Below are 12,921 nucleotides of genomic sequence, written 5' to 3' on the forward strand. Positions count from 1 at the left end.
TTCCCCTTTATCTCTGCCTTCCATCTGGGCTGTCAGGCCTGTCGCATACCTGCAGCCTACAGCCTGGAAATCGGGGACTTTGATGTTCTAAAAGACGCTTTATCTGGGGGTAATTTTCACCAATTCTTATGTTATTGTGTAGGGCACTCAGAGACTCCGAGAATGAGCAATGGCTTTGTCCCCTAAGATCAGAGCAATTTGCAAGCTTTACCGAGGGACAAGGTCTCATAAAGGGACTTTTGAGCTGTAGTCTGTCAACAGCACCGAGAGCTGGCACTACATCAGCTCTCTGATTATGGATAGCTCAAGCCTCAGTGGGCAGAGAGAAAGGCCGTGGGCACATGGAATTCCTCCTAGCCGGAGCAGGAGACCCTTGGGCTTATTACTGGCTTACTACTGGAATTGCTTTTTAATTAAAAAGGCAATTCATATCGGTCAGAGGGGAAAGGGGAACCATACAATGGAAAACAGTTCTCCCTCACATCCGCTTCCTAGCTGACGTCCCTGCTCCAGCTCCCTATTGCCCAAATGGATGTGGGCGTGAATATTCCAGGAGTTCACCAAGCCCGGATTTTCCCTACCTTCTACCAAGTGAGTGGACACACCCACCCTGCCTCCCACTTGACCCACAGAGCTGTGAATTTAGGAGGCCATCCCGTAACAAGGGTAATGGCTGACTTCTACACATTTTTGTTACAGTTCGTACAGGGACATTTTGCTTGACACTTGGACACACTGCTTTAGTGCTTTCCATATTCACACAGGCTCCTTTTGTGCCAGTGTTGCCAGTCTGACGGGGGTCAGCGCAAGCAAGATTCAGGTCCTGAAGTTGTCTGCGACCACTACGAAGCTTGTCACCCTAGAGACACCTCATTTTTTTTTTTAAAATCACACACTTCAGCACAGTATATGAGCTTCAGAGACTTGAACCCGCTAAGCTGTCTTTAAACCAGACCATGGCAAAGCTGCCGAGGTTCCGCGTCATAAAAAATCCGTTGTCGTCTCTATGGAAGAGCATCTGAGCAACATTTCATGACTTCTCTTTATTCCGTTCCCTTTCTGCAGTGGGTATCCTGTTTCCCCGTGGACTCCACTGTCAGCTTCTACCTTAATTTCACTGAAGTTTTCCTAGTCGGTAGGCATCTGGTTCTTGCCAGAGTTGGCTTTTATGGGTCTTTGCACGCTAGTGGAGAAACAGGGCTAAGGGAGAGGGGGAGACACCAAGAAAGTTACCACCCAGGCTACACCAGTCACATAGCTCAGGAACTGTCTGTTTCTTCCTAGCAACGGATGCTCTTCTTTGTCATTGCCAGTTTGAAAGATTAAAAATACTACCCAGCGTACGTGAAATTTACATAAACATGATTGAGCATGGGCAGCCATTGCTATTTTATTGTACCGGAAAGCAGCCTGGCTTACATGTCACTTGTTTACCTGCTGTTAGCTTTATTGAATCTCGACTGTTCACCACATGCTATGGAAATCAGATTTTTCTGTGCCATCTACCAGATTGTGGCTTATTTTCTCCCCAGATGGTGACTTACATCTTTTACTGCTTGCATGCTTATATTATTTCTGTCTTAAAATGCAATTATGTGATCGGATTTATAATTCTTACTAACACAGGATATTGACAAAAATACTCAAGATGTTTCCACTGTTCTTGGACTTTACCTGATATCTTACCAGTTCCATCATTTACAGGTCTTTATGCATCCCAGTCATTCACAGAGTTTTGGTTAAAGGGAGTAAGATAAGGATTGCATCATTATTAATGATTTTTATTACTATTATTATTTATTACTATCTTGCAGATTGCTGCCCAACTGTTCCAACTCCAGGTCTGAATAATCTACCTTTGGGCCTATTTCAAACCCACTTATATATCAAAATCCGATATGCTTTTGTTTTGAGATGCTAGGCATGGAACTGGGGCCTTGGCATTCTAGACTGCATCTGTGGCTGTCTTTTGTTTGTCTGGCATGTTTCTGTACTCACTACACAAGACTGGTATTTGTTGATACAGGAAAACAAAACTACAGCTTCCACTGTACCGCGTGTGATCAGGCCAGTCCTGTCTTGTAGACCTGGAGCGGATCAGTTTTCCTGGATTCCCTGCCCCCATCACCCCCATGTGACTTTCACATTACTTTGTATCCTTGTGTATTGCCATTTGTTTATTTGTTTTACATCAACTTGTCACATCTAGAGTTACCTGGGAAACGGAACCTTAGTGGAGGAGCTGCCTCTCTCAGACTGGCCTGTGAACATGTCTGTGGGACTTTTTTTTTTTGAGGGCTCAGCCCACTGTGGGCAGTGCCTCCCCTGGGCAGGTAGTCTTGGTGTGCGTGTGTGTGTGTGTGTGTGTGTGTGTGTGTGTGTGTGTGTGTGTGTGTGTGTGTGTGTGTGATTGCTTAGCAGTCCAGAAAAACATCATCCCTTTACAGACTGGGCTTCAGTTACCATTTCCAGGTTTCCTGCCTTGGGCTCCTGCCCTGCTTTTCCTGGATGAGGAACCACAAGACGTAAGCTGAAACATATTCTTCCCTCCAAGTTGGTTTTGGGTCAGTTTATCATAGCAACAGAAAAGTAAATTGGAAACAGAGAGTAACCTGCTGCTGTGAAGGACCTGATGAGGTTTCAGGGAGGGATATGGAACCATTTTTGGAACTTCAGGCTGGAAAAGCTACTGGTGCTCAGATGTTCAGATCTTAACAAGATGTTATAGTCGACAGGAGGATAGGAATTTTGAGAGAGTCACAGAAGATGGAGGCCCAGCTTGTGAAGTTTCGGAAGGGTCATTTATGTGATATTTTGGACTAAGAATCAATGGAAATGAAACCTTTCCTTACTGGGTCAATTGAAACTGGTTAGTTGGGGCTAGGAAAAAAAAGCAGGTGTTATTAATAAGAAACCAATATTTTCAACGTGATGTCTTCTGGGAGCATTTCCTCAGTGTCATCACACAGAAGCCGTAGTCCAGGGCATCTCAGGCTGGAAACCAAAATTGGCAATGTGTAAGAGTCTCTCGTGGGGTACTGATTTCGAAGATATGAAGGGAGAGACGCTGAGGCTTGGCGCTGTGAGAGGCCAGGAAGAGGTCATAGGTGAAGGTGTGATTTCAGCTGTAGTGAAGAACTTAGAACAATGAGGATGCCAGGACTACGGAAACACCGCCAAAGACAGCACATGATGTGGAGCAGAGCCAGCCTGGGCCTAGGAGGCAAGCTGTGTGTGCTACAGGTATTGGACTAGAGAGGAGGGTCTACTCAAGCCCTTTTGGGCCCAGAAGACCATGACTGAGTCCCAGACAGGGAGCTACAAGATTTGGGAGCTAGAGTGCTAGACTTCGGTGTTGCTTAAGTGTGATTATTCTGTTTTGGGTTTTGTTTTGTTTGTTTTGTTGTTGTTGTTGTTTTTTGTTTTTTGAAACAGGATTTCTCTGTGTGTCCTGGACTTGCTTTGTACACCAGGCTGGCCTCTAACTCACATCGATCTGCCTGCCTTTCCCTCTCTGGGTGCTAGGAATAAAGGCATGCGCCACTATGCCGAGCTTGGTTACGTTCTCTTGGAATAAGAAAATGTGTAACACAGTTAAGAGATTGAATTTTTAAAGAGCTCTTGGGCTTTTAAAGTGTTGAAAATTTTAAGAGTCTGTGGGACTTTTAAAAGGTGAACTGTGTTTTATATTGTGATATTAACATGAGATATTAGTGGTAAACAAGAGAAGAAAAATTATGGTTTAATAATTATGTGTTTGTGTGTGAAGTTGGAAAGATGTCTATTGTGCTGGGGTTTTTTTTGTTTTTGTTTTTGTTTTTGTTTTTGTTTTTTCAACTTGACATAGATGAAGTCACTTGTTAAGAGGGAAGAAACCTTATTTGAGAAATCGCTTCCGTCAGGATGGCCTGTGGGCAAGTGTTGGGGTGGGGGGATTTTCTTGTTTAATCGTTTATGTGTAAGACAGCAAGCTGAGGAAAAACATGGCGAGCAAGCCAGGAAGCAGCATTCTTCGGTGGCCTTTGCCTCAGTTCTTGTCTCTAGATCTTCCCTTGGGATCTCTTGCCCTGGATCCCCTGACAATGGGCTGTAAAGTGCAAATGAATCCTTTTCTCTCCAGCTTGTCTTTGCTAGGGGTTTCATTACGGCAAGAGGAAAATAGCTAGAACGAATTGTGCAGTTAGGAAGAAGCAAGAGACCCTGTCATTATTTTTGCTAAGACTGCCGATTAAGGAACTTTGTCATTAATGCTGTCATTACAGCATTGAGATTCTTTACCCAACATTAAAGGGCTGTCCCTCACTTTTGCTCTTTCCGAAAAGCACTGGTGTCACTCACGGAGTGAGTTTATGTGAGGCGTCTATATTTCTTATTAAGCGTGGCACAGGATATTCTCTCTCCTTTTAAGAAATAATCTTCTATACTATATTTTCTTTTAAAATGTATATTTATTATTTCATTGATAATTTCTGAGATTTATTTGGATCATATTCACCTCTCTCTTTTCCTTAACGTCTCCCAGATTCACTGCTACCCTCCAGCTTCATGTCCTCTTTGTTTTTATTTATTTATTTATTTATTTATTTATTTATTTATTTTCTTTGTAATGTACTGGCTCTAATTTTTGCTGTTGATGTACTTCTTGATGCGGGTTCACCCTTTGGAGCATGGTTGATTACCAGTAGCCACAACCTTAGGGAACACTGACTCTCCCTTCCCAGAAGCCACTAGCTGTCAAAACTCCTCAGTTACAGTTGGGGCTCATGAACCCCTCCCCACTCCATGCTAGAACGTTGGATGAAAACCATATCTGCTGTGAGTTTATGAATGAAATAGTCCAGTCATGCCCAGAAATTTACTGTTTTGCTTAGGTCTTCCCCAATTTCCATCTCAAATTATCCTTCTGCTCCCTCTTCTGAGATGGTCCCCGGTGTGCGTCGGTGATGTATGCATCCCATACGTAGAAGAACACCCCACTGACACGTATTCTCTATGCTTTGAACAGTTGTTAGTTTCCATGAGCACCACCTCCACCTGGACAAAGAAAATTCTCTAATGATGGATGTGCATTATATTAATCTATGGACAGAGAAATACAAGTTTAGCGGGTAGCTGGTATTATGTTCTCCATGTGGTAGCATTGGCAGTAGTAAGCTAACCCTTGGGGATCTCTGTAATCTGTAACCATGGTATCTAGGCCAGATTTATACTACTAGGCCTATGTTTCCTCCAGTGGAGTAGATCTTAACTTCAACCACAGAGTAGTTTGTTACCTCCATAATATTTGTGCCACTGCTGCACCCATGGATATATCTTGTATTGCCAGTCATTATTGCAACTCACAAAGTCCACTCATAGCTAGGTAAGATTATGGGTGACATCCCCTCCCCAGTGGCCTATGCAGCATCGTTAGGTACTATGAAAGCATGGATGAAGCTTCCTGGTCAGCATCAACTTGCATTTTTCCATGCCCTATGGCCAAAATGTATGTTGTTTTCAGCTACACCATCTTACTATCACGGTCTAGAAGGCAACCATGAACAATGGGAACAGCCTATATTGTTTTGGGGGCCTCTAGAAGACCTTTGACCAATGACTTGAGGGGAGGCGTCCCATACCTGGCACTGAGCTTCTGATTTGGGAATCTATGTCTTCTAGGAGACGGGATGTATGTGTGTGTGTGTGTGTGTGTGTGTGTGTGTGTGTGTGTGTGTGTAATTTTTAGGAGTTGTTTCTTTTACATGTGAAAGCTACTGAATTTTATATAATTTTGTCTTTAGCCATTAGGCAAAATTCCTTCATTATTCTTGTTTTGTTTTGTTCCAAGACAGGGTTTCTCTATGTAGCCTTGGCTGTCCTGAACTCACTTTGTAGACCAGGGTGGCCTCTTTGAACCTCACTGAGATTTACCTGCCTCTGCCACCCTGAGTTCTGAGAATACAGGCGTGTATCACCATGCCTGGCTTTGATTATTCTTAATAGTTTTTTTTTTAGTCAATTCTCATGTGTGTCTCTTAGAAGCACACTATTATTAACATTTGCAAATAATAAAAATATACTTTCTTCTCAATTTGCATACATTGTATTTCTCTTATCTGATTACACTGGCAGCAATGCCCATATAATTTTAATTGGCTGTGCCAATTATTTCTTCTGAACTTCAGTAGCAACACCTTTGAAACTTTGCCATTAAACACTGTTGGTTCATAACTACATGTATAAAATCATGTGAATGTATTTTTATTTTTTAAAACAACACTTTCCTAAATCTATGAATAATTTTTTTCTTCTGATCTCTGCACTACACTTATGAGATCCCCTGAGCTGGGATATTCTTATATCTCAGACTAAGCCCTATTGGTTGGAGTATATTTTTCTTCTTAAGCGCAGTTGAATCAACTAGACCTTTTGATAGCTATGTTCATGAGTATGACACAGATATATTTTTTTGTTGAATATCATCTGAATACTATCCACAAGACTTCAAAAATACGCATGGGATTTGGCATATGCCCAGAACTAAATTTCAGATACGTAGGTTATAAAGTAGATGATTCAAAGGTGGAGTTGGGGCCGTGGAGCTGCAACCTGGGAAAAATAAATAAATCTTTGCCTTATCCATTTTAATGAACAAAGACTTCTTTGGGGGAGGGCTTGTCAAATTTTATAAGCAACAAACACATCTTTGAGTCATAAAAATCAATGTGTTCAGTACACTGTAGTACCTTGGATTAATTCTAAATGAGACTACAAATTGTCTAATGGTTTCTCTCCGGCATTCAATTCTGACACGTGATGACGGTAACAAAAGACCCTGTCATCAAGGAACGGTAGAAGGGCGTACAGAAAATCTGCCCCGTCTTTGCAATCCTCGGGAAACCTGAAAGCCTTTAAACACTGGAATGAATCTGAGTTTGGAAGCGCTCCTTCCCTCCATAGGACTTGTGGCGATTCGGAGGACACTGACCCCAGCCCTGCTTTGTAGAGCTGAGAGAGTTCATGCTGCGCCCAGCTGGGCTGAGAGCTCCCCAGTAACTTTTCCGTAACTTTGACATCCTTATGCTGCAGGTTATTTGGTTTCTATGGCTACCTCTTCTGACTTCTGCTTTTAGGAATTCGTGTTTTCCTGTAGAACAATGGCTTTTCACACTTAGGTTTGTAGCACTAAGCAGGGTTGTCATTCGTCCCTGAAGAATCTTCTTTGTAGCCAAGAACACTCCCATTTCCATATTTTTCTTTCACATTTTTTCCCTTAACCCCTTGGTTGGGTTTACAGTTTATTTCAACAGTTATAATGTACATATTTAATAATTATTTAACTATCTAGCCTAGCTCTTTTTCCAGAGGAATATCTCTTGGGCTTATTTGCAATTTTTTCCTACTTAAAAAAACTTTTCTCCTTTTATTTTGATTACTTCTCCCTGGAATCTCCTCAATCTCCCCCCCCCCTCTCTCTCTCTCTCTCTCTCTCTCTCTCCTTAATGCTTTTTAGCTGAAAGTGAACACTGATAAGTACTTAAGGCTATGACATTTCCTCAAGAGGCCACTTTAGCTGAGTAACACATTTCCTAATATATATATATATATATATATATTTTTTTTTTTTTCTCATACTACTCTGTGGTTCTGTTTTCTATTTCATCTTGGACCTGGGATGTGAATAAGAAAAAAAATTAAAAAGAAAAATTCAAGCCCCTACTTCTTTTAAAAATGCTTCCTGACCAGCTGTCTTCATGTATGTCAGGTTGGCCTGGAACTCATTCTACAGCCCAGGCTGGCTCTGTATTATGTGTCTTCATACCTTAATTTCTTCAGGGCTGGGATTACAGGCATGCATATACCACCCTAGCCAGATTGATTATTCTTATTTTGATTATGAATATTAGAAGCAGATCTAACAAGTTTATTCATTTCTTCATTCCTGTAATGCCTTCCCATATCTTGAATTTTTCAAATTCTTTTGCCTGGTTTACTGAATATCACTTCCGCAATTTACAAGACTCAGCGCTGGGCTTTCAGGGATTAGAAGTGTACATTCAGTGAGATTTGGGGGCCAGGCCTGAAAGGGAGAAGGGAACACACACCAAAGTTTGCGAATTTTGTATCCTAGGAAAGTAATAATGTCACATTGTCTAGGATGCTTAGAGTCTGGGTCATGAATATTCAGTTCCATCAGGCCAGAGCAAGGAACTGGAAAAAGGCAACCCCATTGTCAATGCGCTCTGAGTGCTGTCCCTGTGCCCCAAAAACTCGGCCTTCAGAGCAGCCACACTACATTCCAGTGTTTTCTACATGGTCACTGTGGAGGTTAAATGCTCACCAACAGTCTTCCAACCTGGGGCACCTCCCTGCTTTGTCAATTGTCTCAATGGGAAGGCGTTGCATGGAGTCACTCAGAAACGTAGCATATAAAACTCAGTGTGGGCTTTATGAATATTTGCACACAACCTATAAAACTGCCACCACAGCTCTGAGGCTTCTTAAGTAATAGCTTTGGACTTGTCCTCCCGGTCTCCCGAAATGACTCAGGCTGATGAAAATGGCACAGCCCCCAAGGGCTCCATTCCGTTCCGTTGTCGATAGCATCCCCCGCTTTCCACCCTGTCCCAATGCGGTGGGTCTGTCCTCTTCCTTTCATTTGGCTGATGGCTTTCCACATCTTCTGCGCCAGCTCTCTGGTATGCGCTCTTTCCCGAAACCCATCACCAAATCAGATTACTGGAGTGTGCTTCCCCTTTGCCCTCTGGGAGGAGTTTATTTAGGTATAAGGAAAAAGATAAGTGTGTTTTGCGTTACACACCATCAACTGTAGCAGTTCACAGTTGTGTGGGGATGAAGGATGTTTCCTATTAAACTGCTCCTGGGAGCCAAGTGGTCTTTCCATTTCTGTGTGGAATGGCCCAAGTCCTCTCTGTCTCTCCATTCCAAGTATATGAGGGAACTGCTGTGCCCCCTTGTAGTTTGCTTCCCCCCTTTGTGTCTTTCTGTTTCTCTTTTTTGAAACATCGGTTTTTTGTTTTCCTTCAATACACACAGCCACACATGGATTTCAGAAGAGAGTGTTCCCGTGAAGTGTAAACTCCATCAGGATGCCACTTGAGAGTTACATTGTAGTAAATATATAATGGTAACTGCTATTGCCTTTATAATTACAAGCTGAAAAGAAATTTAGCATGCTAATGTGCACGCCTGCCATTGAATTCCTGCTAGAGATCTTATGTGTGTAGATTTCAGGGGTTTGCATGGCAAGGATGAGGTTAGCCATCAGCTCAAGAGACACCGTGTCATTTCTCCACCTGACCAAGCTCCCAGTGTCATCCAACCATACTCACGACAGTAAGTCGTGACACATAGTGTCGATCTTCACACTGCCTCTGTCGTGATGCCCCTTTTAAGTGTCTCACATAAATTTGTGATGTCGATTCCTTCAACAACTCCGTAAGCTTGGAGTTTTTACTCTTTGATTATAATTATTTTTTTTTAATATGGGAGAAAACTGTCTCAGAGGGTGACTAAATTCATCTAAGACTGTGGCTGGGGAATACGGCCTGCAGAGACAGGCATCAAAATTAGCCTGAGAGATGCCAGCTGGCAGAAAGATTAGGGACCTTCCTTTGTCAGAGTCACAAGTAAGAGACAGCATTCTCAAGATACAGCTCCGAGAGGTGTCCCTCACCGAGAGACAGGTCCTATATGAATGACCCATGAAGGCTGGAGGCCTTTGGAACCTTCGCCGGTTCTCAGCTCTCTGCCTTGCTTCCACGCTTGGGAGTATAATCTCTTCTAATAAATGGTTTCTATTTCTACCACCAACAGTGTGTCTCAGGTCCAGTCCTCTGTTCTGAGATACAAGAAGCTGGAAATTTCAGTAGATGCCTTCTAGGACCTAGATACCCGTGGGAGGATGGGGATGAGATAACTCAGGCCAGGGTACCAGAAGGAACATGGTCTTCTTCCCTAGGGCTTTCCCCAGCGCTTCCTTGGTCTCTTCTCTCAGAGCAGTGATGTACCCATTTCAGAGTCAGGTGAAGAAGAGTTAGAGGGGTCGTCACGGCGTCAAGCTCTTTTGAAACGGAAACACAACTGCAGACAGCTTGTTCTGCCTTTCTCTGGAGGCGCTTCCTTTTTGCCTCATCTCCCTCCAGCAAGCCATGATGTTAGGACCATAGTAGGCTGTTTTGGCCTACTTTCTTATGTCCTATTTCGTCCCGGTAAGACGCATTTTACTTCCTATTGTTTGTGAAATAGCATCTAAGTTTGGAATGTGACTTTACTCTTAAGAGTGAAATTTCGTTTCACAGACAGCTTACTCTTGGGTCATTATTTACCATTGACGATACATCAAAGCCCTGAAATGCTTCTCGGAACGGTGTCAGTACATTCACACCAATTTTCTAGGGTGCAAGCCTGTGAGGTGTGGGCTCCAAGTACCAGCATTTTACCTTACAGTTAACCTGACAGTCAAGGTGAGAAATGTAAAAATCTCTTAAGCCTGCCAGCCAGGCTTGAACCCACCTAGTCAGCAGCCCTGGCAGCCTGCGAAACCCTTGAACATGATGCTTCACAACTGAGGTGCTTCAGAGCCCACGCAGAAGGGAGTTTCTTTAGCACAATCAACAAACCCGCCATTCGTTTGCTGATCACATGTGCAGCACACTCTTTCCTGTTCCCAAGGGGCAGTGATCTGGAGTAACAGGGCAGGGCCGACAGTGCTTAGCTCTCAGAAGCCAGGGTGCTCAGCTTTCATGGGGGCCAAGGAGGGGGAGCCAAGGAGGTCAGCTGCGTGGTGACCCCAATAGCTGTCTCTCAATGGAGGCTCCTTCTGGACTCGTGGAGGGCAAGGTCTGAGGTGCCCTTTAATGTAGGGCACTGAGTGTGATATAACAGTACCGTTAAGTCGGGACATTAACCGTGTCAGAAAGTAAATGAGCTCTTAATTCTTTGCTTTGGGTCTGCACAGGTTCAAACCAGCAGGAAACCGATTTCCAGCGCATCCACGCCAGCCAAGCTGAGCGTCATAGAGGAAAGGATTCAACTTCCACGGAGGTCAGTTCGTTTTTCGCAGCGCGCATCTGACCAGTTAATTGGACCAGACAGAGAACTGGCCTTGCAATCACAAAAGGTAGTGATGACATCTCTCCTTCCACAGGGGTCTGGTAAGGATCGCCTGGAACTAGATGTGTCTACTGCGTCCCGGAGTGAAGTTTGCTTTGCAGACTAACGGGCTGGGCTCTGGCAGTTAATTTAGGGGTAATGGTGGCTCCTCATTTTGCAATTTGTTTTTGGTTTTGTTTTTTGAGACAAAATCTGGACAAGCAGCCTAAGCTGGAATTCACTGTGGTCCAGGCAGGCATCAAACTTACTATTAGGCCTTCAGGACCAGCCTCAGGAGCAAGCTAAGCGCCCCGCACGTGGCTTACTATTGGCTTTTCTAAGAGTGTGTGTTTTGTGTGCATGCTTCTCCAAACAAGCACATATTCATTTGATTTCCTAGATCTACCAGACACTTTCTGCGTAAGCCTCTTCACTGTAGGAAGCACAAACACACAATGATAAATATAATGAGAAAAAGTAAAAGCTTTTTCAATTTGCCAAGAGAAAAACTAACAGGATATTAGTTATCTTTTATCCCTAGTTGGAGTTGGTGGAATGGTTTGGGAAGGACTGGGAGATATGGCCTTATTGGAGGAAGTGTGTCACTGGGGGGTAAAAAGACTCCTGCAATCCCCAATGCGCTCTCTCTCTCTCTCTGTGTCTCATAGTTGTGGACCAAGATGTGATCTCTCAGTGTTCCACTGATTTTTCCATTGTGGATTCTAACCCTCTGGAGCTGTAAGCCAAATTATACACTTTCTATTTATAAGTTGATTTGGTCCTGGTGTTTTCTCACAGTAAAAAAGAAAAAGACACAGCTGGTAACCCTGCTAACCTGACTCTAGGTTGCTTAGCAACCTCTGATGTTATCTCTTGTCACTGCTAGGTGTGTGCCAGATGCACTTCTGCACAAGATATGAAAAGGACCAATCACCTCCTCTCTCTCTCTCTCTCTCTCTCTCTCTCTCTCTCTCTCTCTCTCTCTCTCTCTCTCTTCTCTCTTTCTCTCTTTCTCTGTCCCCCTGGGACACTCCCCCACTTCTTTCTCTCTCCAAGCTTCTACAATAAATCTCTCCATATCAGATCTGTTGCATCACTCTATACATTTTTAATGATAACAACTAGCACAGGAATTGTTAATCCTGAGATTTGCAAGAAAAAAAAATCAGCTCTACCATCATGACCCAAATTTGAAGCAAGCTTTATTAAACATTAATATTGGCCAGGTAGGTGGACTCTGGCCAAGTCTACTCCCCGGATTTCCCAGATGAGTGTTGGTGAGACATGTGTTGTAGGGCTTTTTATGAACAAAACCATTTGGCAACTACATTTTCCCATGTGGCTTTGTTATTTTTTTTAAAGAACTACAACTCCCAGCATTACCTGGTCCTTGGGCAGGTGGAGCTTACAACTACAATTCCCAGCACCCCAGGAAGTTACTTGGTCCTTGGGTAGGTTGAACTTACATGTTAATTTTGGGTCTTACAGTATATATTTTAAAATGTTAAAGCAATTGGACACTCTTAAGCAAAATAACTTTAACAAAAAAATCCCTTATATGAGCACCAAGTCTTATTTAAAAATTAATTTAAGAAAGTATAATTCTTAAAGGAAAACAGCAGTGCACCTTAGCCTGGGATCAGGTGTCTGACATCAGAAGCAGTGTGGATTGAAGACAAACCCCTTCACTTGGAGGCCACAGCTACAATCCTCTGTTCCATAAAATGCACCGTAAAGAAAATGCAGCGATGAGCCATAATCTGGGAGGAGGGATTTGCAAGCATTGTAAGATCAGGGACATATCCAGAATATGTAAAATTCTTTTTG

The 12,921-nt window shown here is 43.1% G+C and overlaps 1 long non-coding RNA gene across 1 annotated transcript in view; it reads left to right on the plus strand.

Moving 5' to 3' along the window:
- Positions 1 to 12,652, plus strand: part of LOC311592661 — a 30,977-nt gene extending 18,325 nt beyond the window's left edge. The window contains exons 4-6 of the long non-coding RNA XR_014777474.1: positions 10,961 to 11,046; positions 11,763 to 11,832; positions 12,457 to 12,652. This is a non-coding gene — a long non-coding RNA (uncharacterized lncRNA). The remainder of the gene's footprint in view (positions 1 to 10,960; positions 11,047 to 11,762; positions 11,833 to 12,456) is intronic.
- The last annotated feature ends 269 nt before the right edge of the window (positions 12,653 to 12,921 follow it).

The sequence above is a fragment of the Acomys minous genome, assembly GCF_964271855.1.
Source record: "Acomys minous genome assembly, chromosome: 2".
In the NCBI taxonomy this organism is placed as follows: domain Eukaryota; kingdom Metazoa; phylum Chordata; class Mammalia; order Rodentia; family Muridae; genus Acomys; species Acomys minous.